Source organism: Argentina anserina, chromosome 2 (assembly GCF_933775445.1).
Source record: "Argentina anserina chromosome 2, drPotAnse1.1, whole genome shotgun sequence".
NCBI lineage: Eukaryota > Viridiplantae > Streptophyta > Magnoliopsida > Rosales > Rosaceae > Argentina > Argentina anserina.
The window spans coordinates 15,262,566-15,277,852 of NC_065873.1; the positions used below are offsets into that span (position 1 = coordinate 15,262,566).

At 38.6% G+C, this 15,287-nt stretch overlaps 1 pseudogene; it reads right to left on the bottom strand.

The window, feature by feature from the left end:
• Nucleotides 1–193: 193 nt before the first annotated feature.
• Nucleotides 194–14,221, bottom strand: LOC126784024 (lysine histidine transporter-like 8; annotated as a pseudogene).
• Nucleotides 14,222–15,287: the final 1,066 nt, after the last annotated feature.

Consider the following 15,287-nt stretch of genomic DNA (forward strand, 5'->3'; position numbering starts at 1 on the left):
ATATATTAAAGATTCAAGCCTTAGAGTTCCATTCCTTCAAAAGCACCATTCCTTGATAATGTAATAGTAGCTGAGCAAGATGTCACGGACCTAGTTATTTGGCTGCCACATTTAGTCCATGCGGTGCTCCATTACCTAGGAGCCAACCTTATCCAACGGGGCAATGCACTGGTTTCGTTCTGCCTTTGGCTGATCAGGGGATTAGCTCCAGACCCCGATCAGTTTGTGTAGGGCGACCTACTCCCTCTTTCGACGTTAAGTCTCGGACTAACGACAAGCTTCCTAAACTTAACTGGGTCGGTATGTCTGAACCCCTAGGAATGGTAGCCACATATGTATCCATATTTCCTAATCCTGGGCAATCCCATATATGCATTAAGCTCATATAACCAGCAACGCTCATAATAAATTCTCCCAAAAAGGGATGTGACAAAGAGCTCAAGAAGACCATTTTGGGTTTTGACATTGCTAAAAGGGCTAGGAAGTGGCCAAAGCAGCACGGAACACTTGTATACTAAGGTGCTTCATGGAAAAGGACGCGCTTAAATTTCTTCTCTGAAGTGTTCCTAGGTAGGACTCGTCAACGGGCCGGGCTCGGCCCATAAGTGACGGGCCCGGGCCGGGCCGGGCCGGGCCCTAATAAATTTAAAGAAGTGGCGGGCCGGGCCGGGTATTTTAAAAAATACGAAGATCCAAGCCCGCCCACCTAAGGCGGGCCTTGCGGGCTTTTGCGGACCGGGCCTTGCGGGCTTTTAAGGGCCGGGCCTTACGGGCTTGTATTAGAAAAACAATATAATACTCTAATTTAAGGGTTTGAAACAATAAAAGAATTGTTAGAAAACATTCTAAAACAAAAGTCACAAATAAATTCTAGTTTCGAAATATTATCGATCGACACCAATAGATGTGATCGATATATATATTTAGGGACCGTGTAAAAATTTCATCCAATTCGGACCTCGTTTAACCGTAGGAATTTTCGGTCAACAAAAAAAAGAGGCGTTTTCACATAATAAAATCTCATTGACCGGGGCTTTGCCAAATAGATTTCTTCAGTTCGACCGCGCACGATAGGAACAAAAATTAGGTGATTTCAAATATATAAATAAATTTTCACATTCGCATCTTGGTAATTGGTCCCCCCTTAGGGCATATTAGTGTTGTTTTTGGTTTACCGGAAATTCCGACGGTTAAACGAGGTCCGAATTGCATGAAATTTTAAAATGATCATTAAATATATATATTGATCACATCGGATGGTGTCGATCGATTCAGAGAAGTTTCCTTTATATAGTCGCTTCATAATGTGATAGTTTTATTATAAAACCTAATATAAGGTTATAATACATTAGTGGACACTTCGGCGATCGACAACTCCAATTCAAAATATGGTCGATCGACACCAGTAGATGTGATCGGTATATATATTTAGGGAACCCGTAAAAATTTCGTCAGTTTTGAACATGGTTTGACCGTTCGTACCAACGGTCAACTAAAAAAGAGGCGTTTTGACATATTTAAACCTCATTGACCGGGGCTTTGCCAACTAGATTTATTCAGTTCGACCACACACGATAGGTAACAAAAATTAGGTGATTTCAAATATGTAAACAAATTTTCACATTCGCATCTTGGTAATTGGTCCCCCCTTAGGGCATATTAGTGTTGTTTTTGGTTTACCGGAAATTCCGACGGTTAAACGAGGTCCGAATTGCATGAAATTTTAAAATGATCATTAAATATATATATTGATCACATCGGATGGTGTCGATCGATTCAGAGAAGTTTCCTTTATATAGTCGCTTCATAATGTGATAGTTTTATTATAAAACCTAATATAAGGTTATAATACATTAGTGGACACTTCGGCGATCGACAACTCCAATTCAAAATATGGTCGATCGACACCAGTAGATGTGATCGGTATATATATTTAGGGAACCCGTAAAAATTTCGTCCGTTTTGAACATGGTTTGACCGTTCGTACCAACGGTCAACTAAAAAAGAGGCGTTTTGACATATTTAAACCTCATTGACCGGGGCTTTGCCAACTAGATTTATTCAGTTCGACCACGCACGATAGGTAACAAAAATTAGGTGATTTCAAATATGTAAACAAATTTCCACATTCGCATCTTGGTAATTGGTCCCCTCTTAGGGCATATATAGTGTTGTTTTTGGTTTACCGGAAATTCCGACGGTTAAACGAGGTCTGAATTCCATGAAATTTTAAAATGATCATTAAATATATATATTGATCACATCGGATGGTGTCGATCGATTCCGAGAAGTTTCCTTCATATAGTCGCTTCATAATGTGATATTTTTATTATAAACCTAATATAAGATTATAATACATTAGTTAGTGGACACTTCGACGATCGACACCAGTTGATGTGATCGGTATATATATTTAGGGAACCTGTAAAGATTTTGTCCGTTTTGGACATGGTTTGACCGTTCGTACCAATGGTCAACTAAAAAAGAGGCGTTTTGACATATTTAAACCTCATTGACCGGGGCTTTGCTAAATAGATTTCTTCAGTTTGACCGCGCACGATAGGTAACAAAAATTAAGTGATTTCATATATGTAAACGGCTTTCTGCATTCACATATTTGTAATAGGTCCTCCCTTAGGGCATAATAGTGGTGTTTTCGATTTACCAAAAATTCCGACGGTAAAACGAAGTCCGAATTGGATGAAATTTTTACAAGGTCACTAAATATATATACCAATCACATCGGCTGGTGTCGATCGATCCCGACAAGTTTCTTTCATATAGTCGTTTCATAATGCGTTAGTTTTAATATAAACTTAATATAAAGGGTATGATACATTAGTTGACGCTTTGGCGATCAATAACTCTAGTTCAAAATATGGTCGATCGACACCAGTAGATGTGATCGGTATATATATTTAGGGAACCCATAAAAATTTCATCCGTTTTGGATATTGTTTGACCGTCCGTAGCTACGGTTAACAAAGAAAAAGGCGTTTTGACATATTAAATCCTCTTTGACCGGGGCTTTGCCAAATTGGTTTGCTTGGTACGACCACACACAATCGGTGACAAAAATTAGGTGATTTCAGATATGCAAACGACTTTTGGTGTTCGCATTTTGGTAATGGGTCTTCCCTTATGACATATTAGTGTTGTTTTCGGTTTACCGGAAATTTCGACGGTCAAACGAGTTCCGAATTGGATGAAATTTTTACAGGGTCACTAAATATATATACCAATCATATCTACAGGTGTCGATCGATCCCAAGAAGTTTCCTTAATATAGTTTCTTCATAATGCAATAGTTTTATTCTAAACCTAATAAAATATGTATGTATAATATTTTATTATTTGGCGGGCTTTTACGGGCCGGGCCTTGCGGGCTTTTGGCGGGCCGGGCCGGGTTTCACACCTATAATTTAAGCCCGGCCCTCTATCCACGGAAGCGGGCTTTGGCGGGCGTTCTCGCGGGCCGGGCCGGGTAAAAGTCCGTCGGACTTGCGGGTCTCCGCGGACTTTTCGGGTTCGCGGGCTAAATGATGAGGCCTATTTCTAGGTATTATTGAGCTTATAAAGCCTATTCCTGACTCTATGATCCTTCTTTTATGGCCAGTGGACAAACATTTGAGATATTCACCGAAAAAGTTGACAGAAAATGAAATATGAAAAGAAAGCAAGAACGGCACACTCACCTGTATTTCAAGGACTACATTATGACCTCTGAATGCAAGAAAAAGGATGCCAAGTGCATTCAGTATGCCACCAAATCGATCCATGTTGGACTCCATCAGTGATGGATCGTATGATAAATCACCGAGCCTTCCCTTGGCAATTGAAATAGCCCACATCAGAGTACAGTAAACAATTGCTGAGATAGTGCCAACGAAGGAGACTTTAGGTCTTTAGCTAAGGAGTTCAGGTTAGGAAACTGAGCGCCAACAATGGCCAAGCATGTAAACATCAAGAAGCACTCTGGAGCAGACGAGCAGTCACTGTTTCGGCATCACAAATATCATTGAAGAAAAGCTTCATAGTGGAACACATGTACCCCCTGATCATTATAGGGAACATGCACATCAACTTTCCTAACTTTGGTCCTGAAAATAGGAGAAAGAAAAATCACATAACATTAGGTACATTATATAAGTTTAGTTCACACGTATTTTAAAGCACTCGGGAATAAGAACTGCAATATAACAAGCTGAGAGTGTGAACATCAATGCGATGTAATCTGTTAATTAACCGTTGCTTGTTTTAGCGGATGAGTTTGTTGTACTAACCAAAGGCTGTTACAGCGAGGTGGATGAATCTACTGTAACGAATTCCAGATTCAGATTCGTGTAGCTGAACCAGGAGCCATATAGTGTAGAGTTGCCATGTAAATGCTAGTGACAAGCATATGATTCCCCATGCCCTGCAACCATTGAAAATTGTTATAGGGATCAAACCTTTAAGAATTAGTATACAAACAAATTAACCCTTTGATTGGGATTTGATAATATAGTTGTTTCTGCAAACGTCTAAGTGATTATGTTTATTACTCTGTGATCATCAACATGAAGGTTATCAAATAAGTTACGGGATTGGGTTGGCATGTATTATAGAATTGAGAATTTTTATATACAAACCCTAAAACTCTTAATACACACCCCTTTCTCAACTACTTTAATTTCTAATTTTAATATTTTACTAAATACACAACTCAAAATACCTAAAATATCTCTAATCATGATTTATTATATTACTTGACTATATCTTTTAAGATTTATTATCGTTCTTTAAATCTTTAAACATGAAATAATAATGGCAAAATTGTCAAAATAAACTCTAAATTTGGCTAAAATTGTCAATTTGCACCCCGAACTTGTATTTGTGTCAATTTACCTCCTAAATTTGGTAAAAATTGCCGACTTGCACCCCATCCGTTAAATTTAACTGTTTCTATCCAATTTTGCTTCACATGTCATGCACATGAGGGATAATGTTGTCATTTTCAATTTATATTTTTCTTAAAAACAAAGAAAAATATTATTTAAAAGGTGGATTATTTTTTTATCAAATTATTTATTTACATTTTTTTTCTACATACTTAACCCTACTTCGAATTATATATTCAACATACCCACCCATTCAAATATAGTGTGTTGTGTATATATATATATACAGTCCCTATCCAGAGTGAAGGTTCACTCTGAAGTTTCAGAGTGAAGTTTGGCACACTTTTCGGTCAAATTTTTTCAGTATAAGCGATTCAATATTTAGGTATGCTATTCAAGATCATCTCTACAAAATTTCATCTAATTCGGGCATCATTAAGGTATTGAATTTAGATTAAATCAATGAATGAATTAAAATTGTTCAACGTGAACCGTTCGTGTAAATCTCAATTTTGAAAGCTCAAATCATTGTTAAATTGGATGAAAATTTATAGAGATGATCTTGAATATCATATCTAAATATTGAATCGCTTATGGTGAAAAAATTTGACCGAAAAGTGTGCCAAAATTGGAACTTCACTCTGAAACTTCAGAGTGAACCTTCACTCTGGATAGAGACTGTATATATATATATATATATATATATATATTTATATGTACACATTGTTAGGGGAGGAACGAAACGAGAATTATAACAACGTAATGGAACAAAACGTAACCGTTTAATTATTGATAATGGGGCCTATATATAGGCATTACTTAACCACAATCCCGTAGAATTCGGAGTTCTAATCTATTACAGAGATGCGAATCTATCTCTAATAGGAAACCTAATAAGACTAAAACATACACAATGATAGAATAGTAATTATCCAATAACACACATTTATTTTTAATTTTCAGTGTATTTATTTATATTTTTCTAATATTTTTTAACATACCATATCACGTAAAATAATAAATATAAAAATCAATAACATGTTTCGAAAAAAAAACATTGTAACAAGTGTTCATCTTAAGTAATTTTATTAATTTATTTTATTATTAAATATGAATAAATATATAATGACAATATTTCCCCTCAAATGCATGACATGTGACTTAAAATTGGGTGAAAAATATTAAATTTAATGGATATGGTGCAAATCGGCAATTTTTACCATGTTTAGGAGGTAAATTGACTCAAATGCAAGTTCACGGTGCCAATTGACAATTATGACCAAATTTGAGGTGTAAATCAGCCTTTTTGCCAATAATAATTAAACAAAATGAAGAACACACACCTCAACGCCTCGACTGTGTAGTCATATGAAGGGAGCCAAATGTCACAATCCCGAAATTTCAAGTGTTAGACTCAAAAATCGAAGTCATGAAAACTCTAAAACAATCTCAATAAAACGAAATCATCTTATAGTCACAACGTATCGTAACTGAGTTCATAGTAAATCTCAGTCGATTTGATTATTACAAAACTAATTTATAATTCAGCATTATATCAAATGGAAATGTAAAATCCTCTCAATCCTCACTACAAAATAAAAATAAAAAAACTTTGAAATCTTCAGAGTAGCCCTCCAATTCTGCTAATACACACCTGCATAACTATCCCCTACACCATCGAATAAGTGCACCGGGAGTGTAAACACAAACTCGGTAAGCTTTGCAGCTCGTATGAGTAAAACAATAGTATAACACGCATAGTAATACAAGAGAAAAATACTGAAAATATTTAATTATAAATGCACTCATGAGTCACAGGACGGCCCATCTGGATGTCCAATAATTTCTGAAAATATAAGTGCTCATGAAAAATTGGGCAACCCATATGTTACCAAATATCCTAAAAATATGGGTACTCATAAATAAGTAACCCATCTGTTACCCCTCATGCAATACACCGGTAGACAGACTAGATCTCTAATTGAATCGTAACTGTCACCCGGCCAAGGCTAGGTTCCGATATGCCAACACATCCGAAGACAGAAAAACATTTTAACATAACTTAAGTTAAAACCACGTACAATACAATATTCACATGTTATTGTACACAAAACAAGCGACTCATGCTCAAATAAAATAAATATCAATGCTATAAATAAAATCATTTGGAAATAGGAATATGAGAGTATATAATATATCAATCCATATATATGTATCGATTTACTATTTATACACATACACAACCCACAATATCATATACATATCATAGTTCGATCTTTTAAATAAAGCATAATTATGAATCACCACCAAGGGTAGACTCGTCATAATGAGATTTACTTACCTTATTTTCCTGAGCGTAATTTCCACAATATTGAAAGCAAATCCTTCATTTGTCTTGTTGATCACCTAGTTGTATAAAAAGCGGTTAAAAACGTTACGTAAAACCAGAAATGCCGAATCAGTACTACTGTTTACTGTTCAGTAATTTATAGTTTTTACGTAATTACTGTTAACATAAATATTGTTCATGTACGTACTGTTTACGTATTAATGTACACCAATGTACTGTTCCATTATAATTACTGTTCTAGTAAATACTAATCACCGATTTACTATTCAGAAAATTACTTTCACAATTACAGTACAGAAATTACTTTTTATATTTACCGTACAAAAATTACCGTACATGAATTACTTTTCACAATTGCCGTACAGAAATTACTTTCCACAATTACCACTCAGAAATTACTGTTTACAAAATTTAATGTTCGAAATCACTGTTCACGCGCAACCTCCGGCAGCTGCGCGTGGCGCTCACGCGCCACTCACTATCGCAGCGCGAGGAGCTCACGCGCCGCCCAAACCGGCGCTCGTGGCTTGCCCACCGCCACCCAAAACTGTCTCTTTTCTTCTCCTCCACCCTTCCACGGCCTAATGCCGTCTCTAGCCCCTCTCACTCTCCCTTACGCGCCGCCTAGGGCGGTGGTACGTACTCTTCCTCCTCCTCCTCCTCCGATTCTCCACAATTTATCCACAAATCTTCACAAACGTCACACAATCACTCATATCATTCGATTTAAAGCATTTCCGTACCTATGTGGAGCCTTAGAGTTGTCGGGAAGTCGCCGGAGCAGCTCGAGATGCCGACGGGGTCAATGTTTTGGGAGAATGAGATGCGGCTTGACTCGAGTCCCAAATCACTCGAAGAAGGCACCGAGGGTGAGGGGCGGTGGAGAGGGACTATCGCCGAGTGCTTGCGATAGTTTTCAAATGTGAAGTAAAATTTTGAGGTACCAATACGATAGTTTTCAAATGTGAGGTACTAAAAATTAAAATAACCAATAGTTGAGGTACTATTTGTTGAATTATGTCAAATTTTTCACATATCAAAAGTTCAATTATAATAGGAGTCATCTTAAATTCCCTTGTGATTTCACACTAATTAGTTTCCAAATTGATTTTGATTTTATAATTTGTCTTGTATTTTCCTAAATTGTTATACATGGTTGTTTTGGTCCTTTTACATAACCACAAAATCTCATTTTAATTCTAAAAGATTAGGTATGTGTATTAAGATGTTTAGGGAGTGTATATAAAATTTCTTTATAGAATTATAAGTTGTTGCCTTTTTGCCTCAGTTAAATTTCAAATTAAGATTGGACCAAAGAGTACTAGTCACTGGTCTCATTTCTTGAGAAAATCAGTTGACCCCATTACATCCCAAAGTTGCAGCCGTTAACAAACTCTAAATCATAACAAACGTGAAAAACACGAAATTGGTTTGAACTGGTTCATGGTGTTAGCATGATTAGCATGATTGAAGGAGGAAATCACGGGCGTGATTTCCTCCGTGATTTGTGGGGGTAGGTAGGCTAAGATTGTTTATATATAGATTACAAATCAAGTGTAATTGAATTAAGAGTGAAATAAACTTTCTATTTGGTATCAGAGCATTGCTCTGTTCTTTCTGGATTTTTTCCTTGTTTTTTTACGTTTTTAGTTTGAAGCTCGGCTGGTATCCCTTTGTGGAGCACAGCCATCCATAACTCCTTCAATCAACGGAGACTGCCCACACGTTGCGTGGAGCACAGCTGCGTTTAGCCCAACAGAGACTACCCACACGCTGCCCACACGCAGCCCTTTCCTCCTTCAAACCGTCGAGTCACAGCATCGCCACCGTCCGAGCTCACTTCAAGCCGTGATCACCGCTGCTGCTCGCAACCTCCAAGAAACCTCCGGAACTTGCTCGCCACTGCTCGGTACCTCCGCTCGCCGATCTCCGCTGCTCGGAACCTTCGCGCAGGACGACACCCCCGGGCTGACTCGCTACGATGCCGATCCGTCCCTTTCCAAAGTCGAACCCGCCGTCAAGACGTGGACTCTCGTCCCGGTGCTGCCACCGTCGACCCATGAAGCTCCGGTGAAGAAGAGGAGGTCGCAGCAGAGGAGCACGACGACGGAAAATTTGGACGAAAATCCGACCCGGCCCTTATTCGCCCGGCCCGGCCCGGCCCTTATCCATTCGACCCGACCCGAAGACCCGAGACCCGAATTCAACCTGATCCGGTCTGACCTGAATTCTATTATTTTTGGGTTGTCAGTGTAGGTGCACCGACATTGCAGGTGCACCCGAGACAAGTTCAACTCCATTTTTTATTCTATTGTGTTTCCGCTGCATCAATCCTGATCTTTTCTTTTTCAATGGGTTTTGGAGCCGACACAGAGAGTTCTCAGTTCTATTATGTTCCTTGCTCTTATTGTCATGATACTAACTATGCTCGGGCAACATGTTGGAAGCTGTATCCACACCTTAGGCCTAAGCGGTCTAATTATCATCCCAAGGCGAAAGCAGCCATTCAATTCGTCCACAAACCAAATATCTATGGTCTGATTGGACATGATCATCACACAGCAGGAGAAGCAATACATGCCGCATCCATAGCTGTTCGTAGTAAAATTGGTATGGCTTTAAATATTTCTAACTTTGTTTATTTTGATACATGGATTATTGATTCTGGTGCATATGATCATATGACTTATGACAAATCTTATTTTACCGTATTATCTCCTCCACCAGTACCATATGTTACTAATGCTAATGGTGAGGCATTCCCCGTATTAAGGAAAGGGTCAGTTCGCATTACTCCCACAATAGAGCTTCACAATGTGCTCTATGTCCCTGCTTTATCTCATCATTTGATATCAGTTCCCTCATTGAACACTGACGCTAAGTGTTCTGTGACATTTTTTCCTATGTATGTGATATTTCAGGATCTTCTCACCGGGGAGTTAATTGGTCGGGGGTATTTGAGGGGCCGGTTGTTTCATCTCGATCCGACATATGCGGGGGAGAAACCAGGGGCACAATCTCGGACCGCTTTAATCTCCACTTCTGACAAGCTAAGTGAAATTTGGTTATGACATCGTCGCTTAGGGCATCCATCTTTTAGTGTTATGAAAACATCTATGCCTACTTTGTTTATTAGTGTGGATGAGTCACTTTTACGTTGTGAGACATGTGTTTTGGGCAAGAGTCATAGATCTACATATTCCCTTAGTAATTCTCATAAACGTACCCTTCCTTTTGACTTAATTCATTCTGATGTTTGGGGACCCTCTAAAGAGTCTAATGTGTCAGGGATGCGGTATTAATAGTCATTTGTTGATGATTGCACCCGTCTTTCGTGGATTGTTCTCCTAAAAAATAAAGATGAGGTTTTTCCAGCTTTTCGTGCCTTCCATACCTCTGTCCAAACACAATATAATGCCACCTTTCAGGAGTACTTTAACACACACGGGATTATTCATCAAACAACGTGTCCTTACACACCTGAGCAAAATGAGGTTTCTGAAAGGAAAAATCGTCATTTACTTGATATGGCTCGGTGTATTCTTTTTAGTGCCCACATGCCGAAATACCTTTGGGGTGATGCTGTCATTACTTCCGCCCACCTTATTAATCGTCTTCCATCTCGTGTCCTTCAAGGGAAAGTTCCCTATGAGGTGATGCATCTCATGTTTCATTACCCTCTTTTCATAATCTTCCTGCCCGTGTTGCTTTTGTCCATCTTCCACCACATCAGCGTTCTATGTTGGATGCCCGGGCAGTTAAATGTGTGTTTGTTGGGTACGGAGGACATCAGAATTGGTACCGGTGCTATCATCCCCCTACTCGGAAATACTATGTCACTATGGATGTTACCTTTTTTGAAGACATGAGTTATTTTCCCTCTTCTGATACTGCTCTTCAGGGGGAGAATTCATTTTTTGAAGAGTTATATCATGGAGAGGGGGAGACAAGTGAGCTAGTCGATATGGTAACAGGTTCCATTGAGATTACCAATGTGTCAGCCACACAGGCACCACCGGAGGTCGTCACTCTAGAGATTCAGGCACCAGAAGCTGCCCCTCATGTCTCCCGTACAGCTGTTTATACCCCTGACCAATGCTCTCCTAGTACAGAAGATCACTCATCTGAGGTTAGTCATCCTATTGGGACCAATACTAGTGAGGCTAATAGTAGACAATATGTCTTGCCAAATAGGTCTACTCGGGATCAGCCAACAAAAAAGTATGAACCCACTCTTCAGGCTAAAGCTAAGTATCCTGTGGCAAATTTTATGTCTACTAAAAGGTTGTCTAAGTCATATGAATCATTTGTTAATCAAATATCTACTGTATCATTACCTAACAAAGTGCAAGTTGCATTGGGAGATCCAAAATGGAGGAAAGCCATAGAGGAAGAGATGGAAGCATTACAAAAGAACAATACTTGGGAGCTTGTATTTCCACCACATGGCAAGAAGACTGTAGGATGTCGTTGGGTATTTATAGTGAAGCATAATCCAGATGGGTCAGTAAGCCGATATAAAGCACGCCTAGTAGCAAAAGGATTCACCCAGACATATGACATAGACTATGATGAGACATTTGCACCTGTTGCAAAGATAAACACTATTCGGGTATTGCTCTCTCTTGTTGCTAGCTTAAATTGGCCACTCAAACAGTTCGATGTTAAGAATGCATTCCTTCATGGAGAACTTACAGAGGAAGTGTACATGGATATTCCGCCTGGATATGTGGCCGCTTCTCCAAGTAACTTTGTTTGCAGATTAAGAAAGTCTTTGTATGGTCTTAAACAGTCACCTTGTGCTTGGTTTGGAAGATTCTCACAATTCATGAAGAAAATTGGCTACATACAGAGTAATTCAGACCACACATTATTTCTCAAACATCAACAAGGGAAGGTAACAACCCTAATTATATATGTTGATGATATGATAGTTATTGGGAATGATACTGTTGACGTGAATAGATTATAGAAACAGCTAGCCACAGAGTTTGAGATGAAGGACCTAAGTACACTCAAGTACTTCTTGGGCATTGAGGTAGCCCGGAGAAGTGATGGTATCTATATGTGTCAAAGGAAGTACATCCTTGATCTATTAACAGAGACATGTATGTTGGATTGCACTCCCATTGATACTCCTATTGAGCAGAACCATCGGTTAGAAGAATATCCAGATCAAATTCCTACTGACAAACCTCGTTATCAAAGGCTAGTTGGACGCCTGATTTATTTATCACATACCAAACCAGATGTTGCATATGCAGTAAGTGTAGTGAGTCAGTTCATGCATAATCCCATTATGGACCACATGGATGCTGTTGTAAGGATTTTGAGGTACTTGAAGTCAGCTCCAGGGAGAGGAATAATGTTCTCTAATCACAATAATATCCTTGAAGTTTGTGGCCTCAAAGATGCAGACTGGGCTGGAAATATTACAGATCGGAGATCCACATCAGGGTACTTTACATTTGTTTGGGGTAATCTTGTTACATGAAAGAGTAAGAAACAAAAAGTGGTAGCTCGATCTAGTGCTGAGGCAGAATACAGAGGTATGGCTCAGGGAGTCTACGAAATGTTATGGCTTAGAAATTTGCTACAAGATTTGGGGATTAACCCTAAGTGTGCTATGCAGCTGTACTGTGACAACAAGGCGGCTATTGATATTTCACATAATCCTGTGCAACATGATCGTACAAAACATGTGGAGGTTGATCCTCACTTTATAAAGGAGAAGCTAGATGCGTAGATCATCAATTTTCTTTTTGTTCCTACAGAAGAGCAACTTGCCGATATGCTCATAAAAGAAGTGTCTAAGAAGGTTTTTTATGACTCACTTAGTAAGTTGGGCATGGTCGATGTGTATGCGCCAACTTAAGGGGGGTGTTAGCATGATTAGCATGATTGAAAGAGTAAATCACGGGTGTGATTTCCTCCGTAATTTGTAGGGGTAGGGTAGATAGGCTAAGATTGTTTATATATAGATTACAAATTAAGTGTAATTGAATTAAGAGTGAAATAAACTTTCTATTCATGATAATATCAAGTCAGCCTTTATATTCCCATTACTCCATATATCGATACAAATACATACCAATTCACAAACATAGACAAGTGGAGACTGCACGATATGCTATCGAAGTCCGGTCACCTCCTCCCGCGGTTCAAGTTCTCCGACTTGACTCACCCCGGCTCCATCATTGTCATTGGAGATTGCGCGATATACTTATCCTTATCGAAGTTCGAGTCGTACGATGACCTCCACCTCCTCCTGTTTTGCCTCGATGCCTTCCACGTCGACTGGCATTGTCTGGCTGCGTCTCTTTCCAATTTAGAGAGAGAGAGAGAGAGAGAGAAGAAATCAGATTTGGAGAAGAGAGAGATGTGGTAGTAGATATTCTGGTATTTTACCTTAACAATAATTGAAATTGGCACATAAAATTGAGTTGGTCACGTTTTTAAGGATTTATGTTTATTTGGTCATTTTCCCTAGAAAAAATTACAACCCTAGACTCCAGGAAAACTAAAGATCTCATCCTACATGGTATCATTTTTTTTCTTTCCTTTGTTCTAAAATATATGAAAAAGAACACAAATTCTAAAATCTAAGCAAGTTCTAAGGAGAAACCAATTAAGTAGAAAAATATGAGATAGGGAAAAATGTTACTTACCAACCAAGAGTGGCAAATGCAACTGGAAGTAAGAGGGCTTGAAAACCAATTCCAGAGAAAAGTAAATGGAAGGTGACGGAAAAGATATTCCCATTCCTGGATTCTGTAATGGGCAGCCAAGCTTCTAAAGGACTGAGTTCACCACCATCACCTGGGTCTCTCCAGTTTGTACCATCTTCTTCTTCTCTTCCACAAGGAAGACCGGTTGTGATGGGATTGACTTGAGCAGATTCTGATGAGCTTCTGATACTGAAGCTGTGATAGGAATGTCCCCTTGTTAACTCTCCCCTGCAATCTGTTCCCACGACCATCACCTCTTCCATATCTATCTGCAGTTTCCTCAGATGCCTTAATTAGTTGCTGTGAAATTAAGAGAAGCCAGTTTTATAACAGCCTAACATGTGTACTCTTGTGCAAAAACAGTTCTGTAAGACTTGATCAAAAAGAAAAAGAGGAAAATAAAGGATTAATAGAAGTTTTTTTTAAGAAAAAAGGAACGTCCGAGTTTTCTTTCACCTTTCCATTTTGGCAACGGAGCATCAAGCCCTATAAGAGCTGATTAAAGAAACTAAACAGAGAGAGGGAACATGAAAGTCGCATTGTCAATATTACCAAATTGTAATGGAGAAACCAAAAATGAAGAGAAAACAAAAGCGTTCACAAAACAAGGCGAGGAATAGTTGCATCTTTTATTGATATAGCCCTCACTACTACAAAGTTCCCCATTTTTTTTGGTTAACAAAGTTCCCCATTAGACACTGATACTAAGATTCCCTATTGGGGGAAAATGGGGGCAATACATACTGATAAGGCTAGGACCGGTATGGGACGATATGAGATTGTGCTCATACATATACCATACTGATTTTATATTTCGGTATTGGTATTTTTAACCTCAATATCGAACTAAACTGATACTGTTCGGTTTCGGTATGGTTCGGTACCTTTTTTGGTACTAAATTGGCAAATTCCACAAGACATACATATGCATCATTCATTACACTAACTAGGATCAATATGAACATAATTCACATAAAAGATACAATTGACACACTTCACACTTTCACAAAGCTGAAAGATACAAACTGAGAGCAGTTCATATAGCTGCATATACTTCTGCACAAATTGAAAGTTTTACACTATACAAATTCATATTTCTGCACAAAGAAAGTAGATACAAAACCCAAGCTCCTTCGATTTGAAACGAACACGAACTCAAACCATAACCCAAAGAAAGTAAAACCCAAAACCCAAGTTGCATATATGATTCATACTTTCAGAGTTTTCAGTGAAGAATTTGAGATTGAGTTAAGGCTTACCTTCAGTTTTCCCATCAAGATTCTAAGAGACTGCGATTGAGACTTGATATTGAGAGTGAATGGCAAAGTC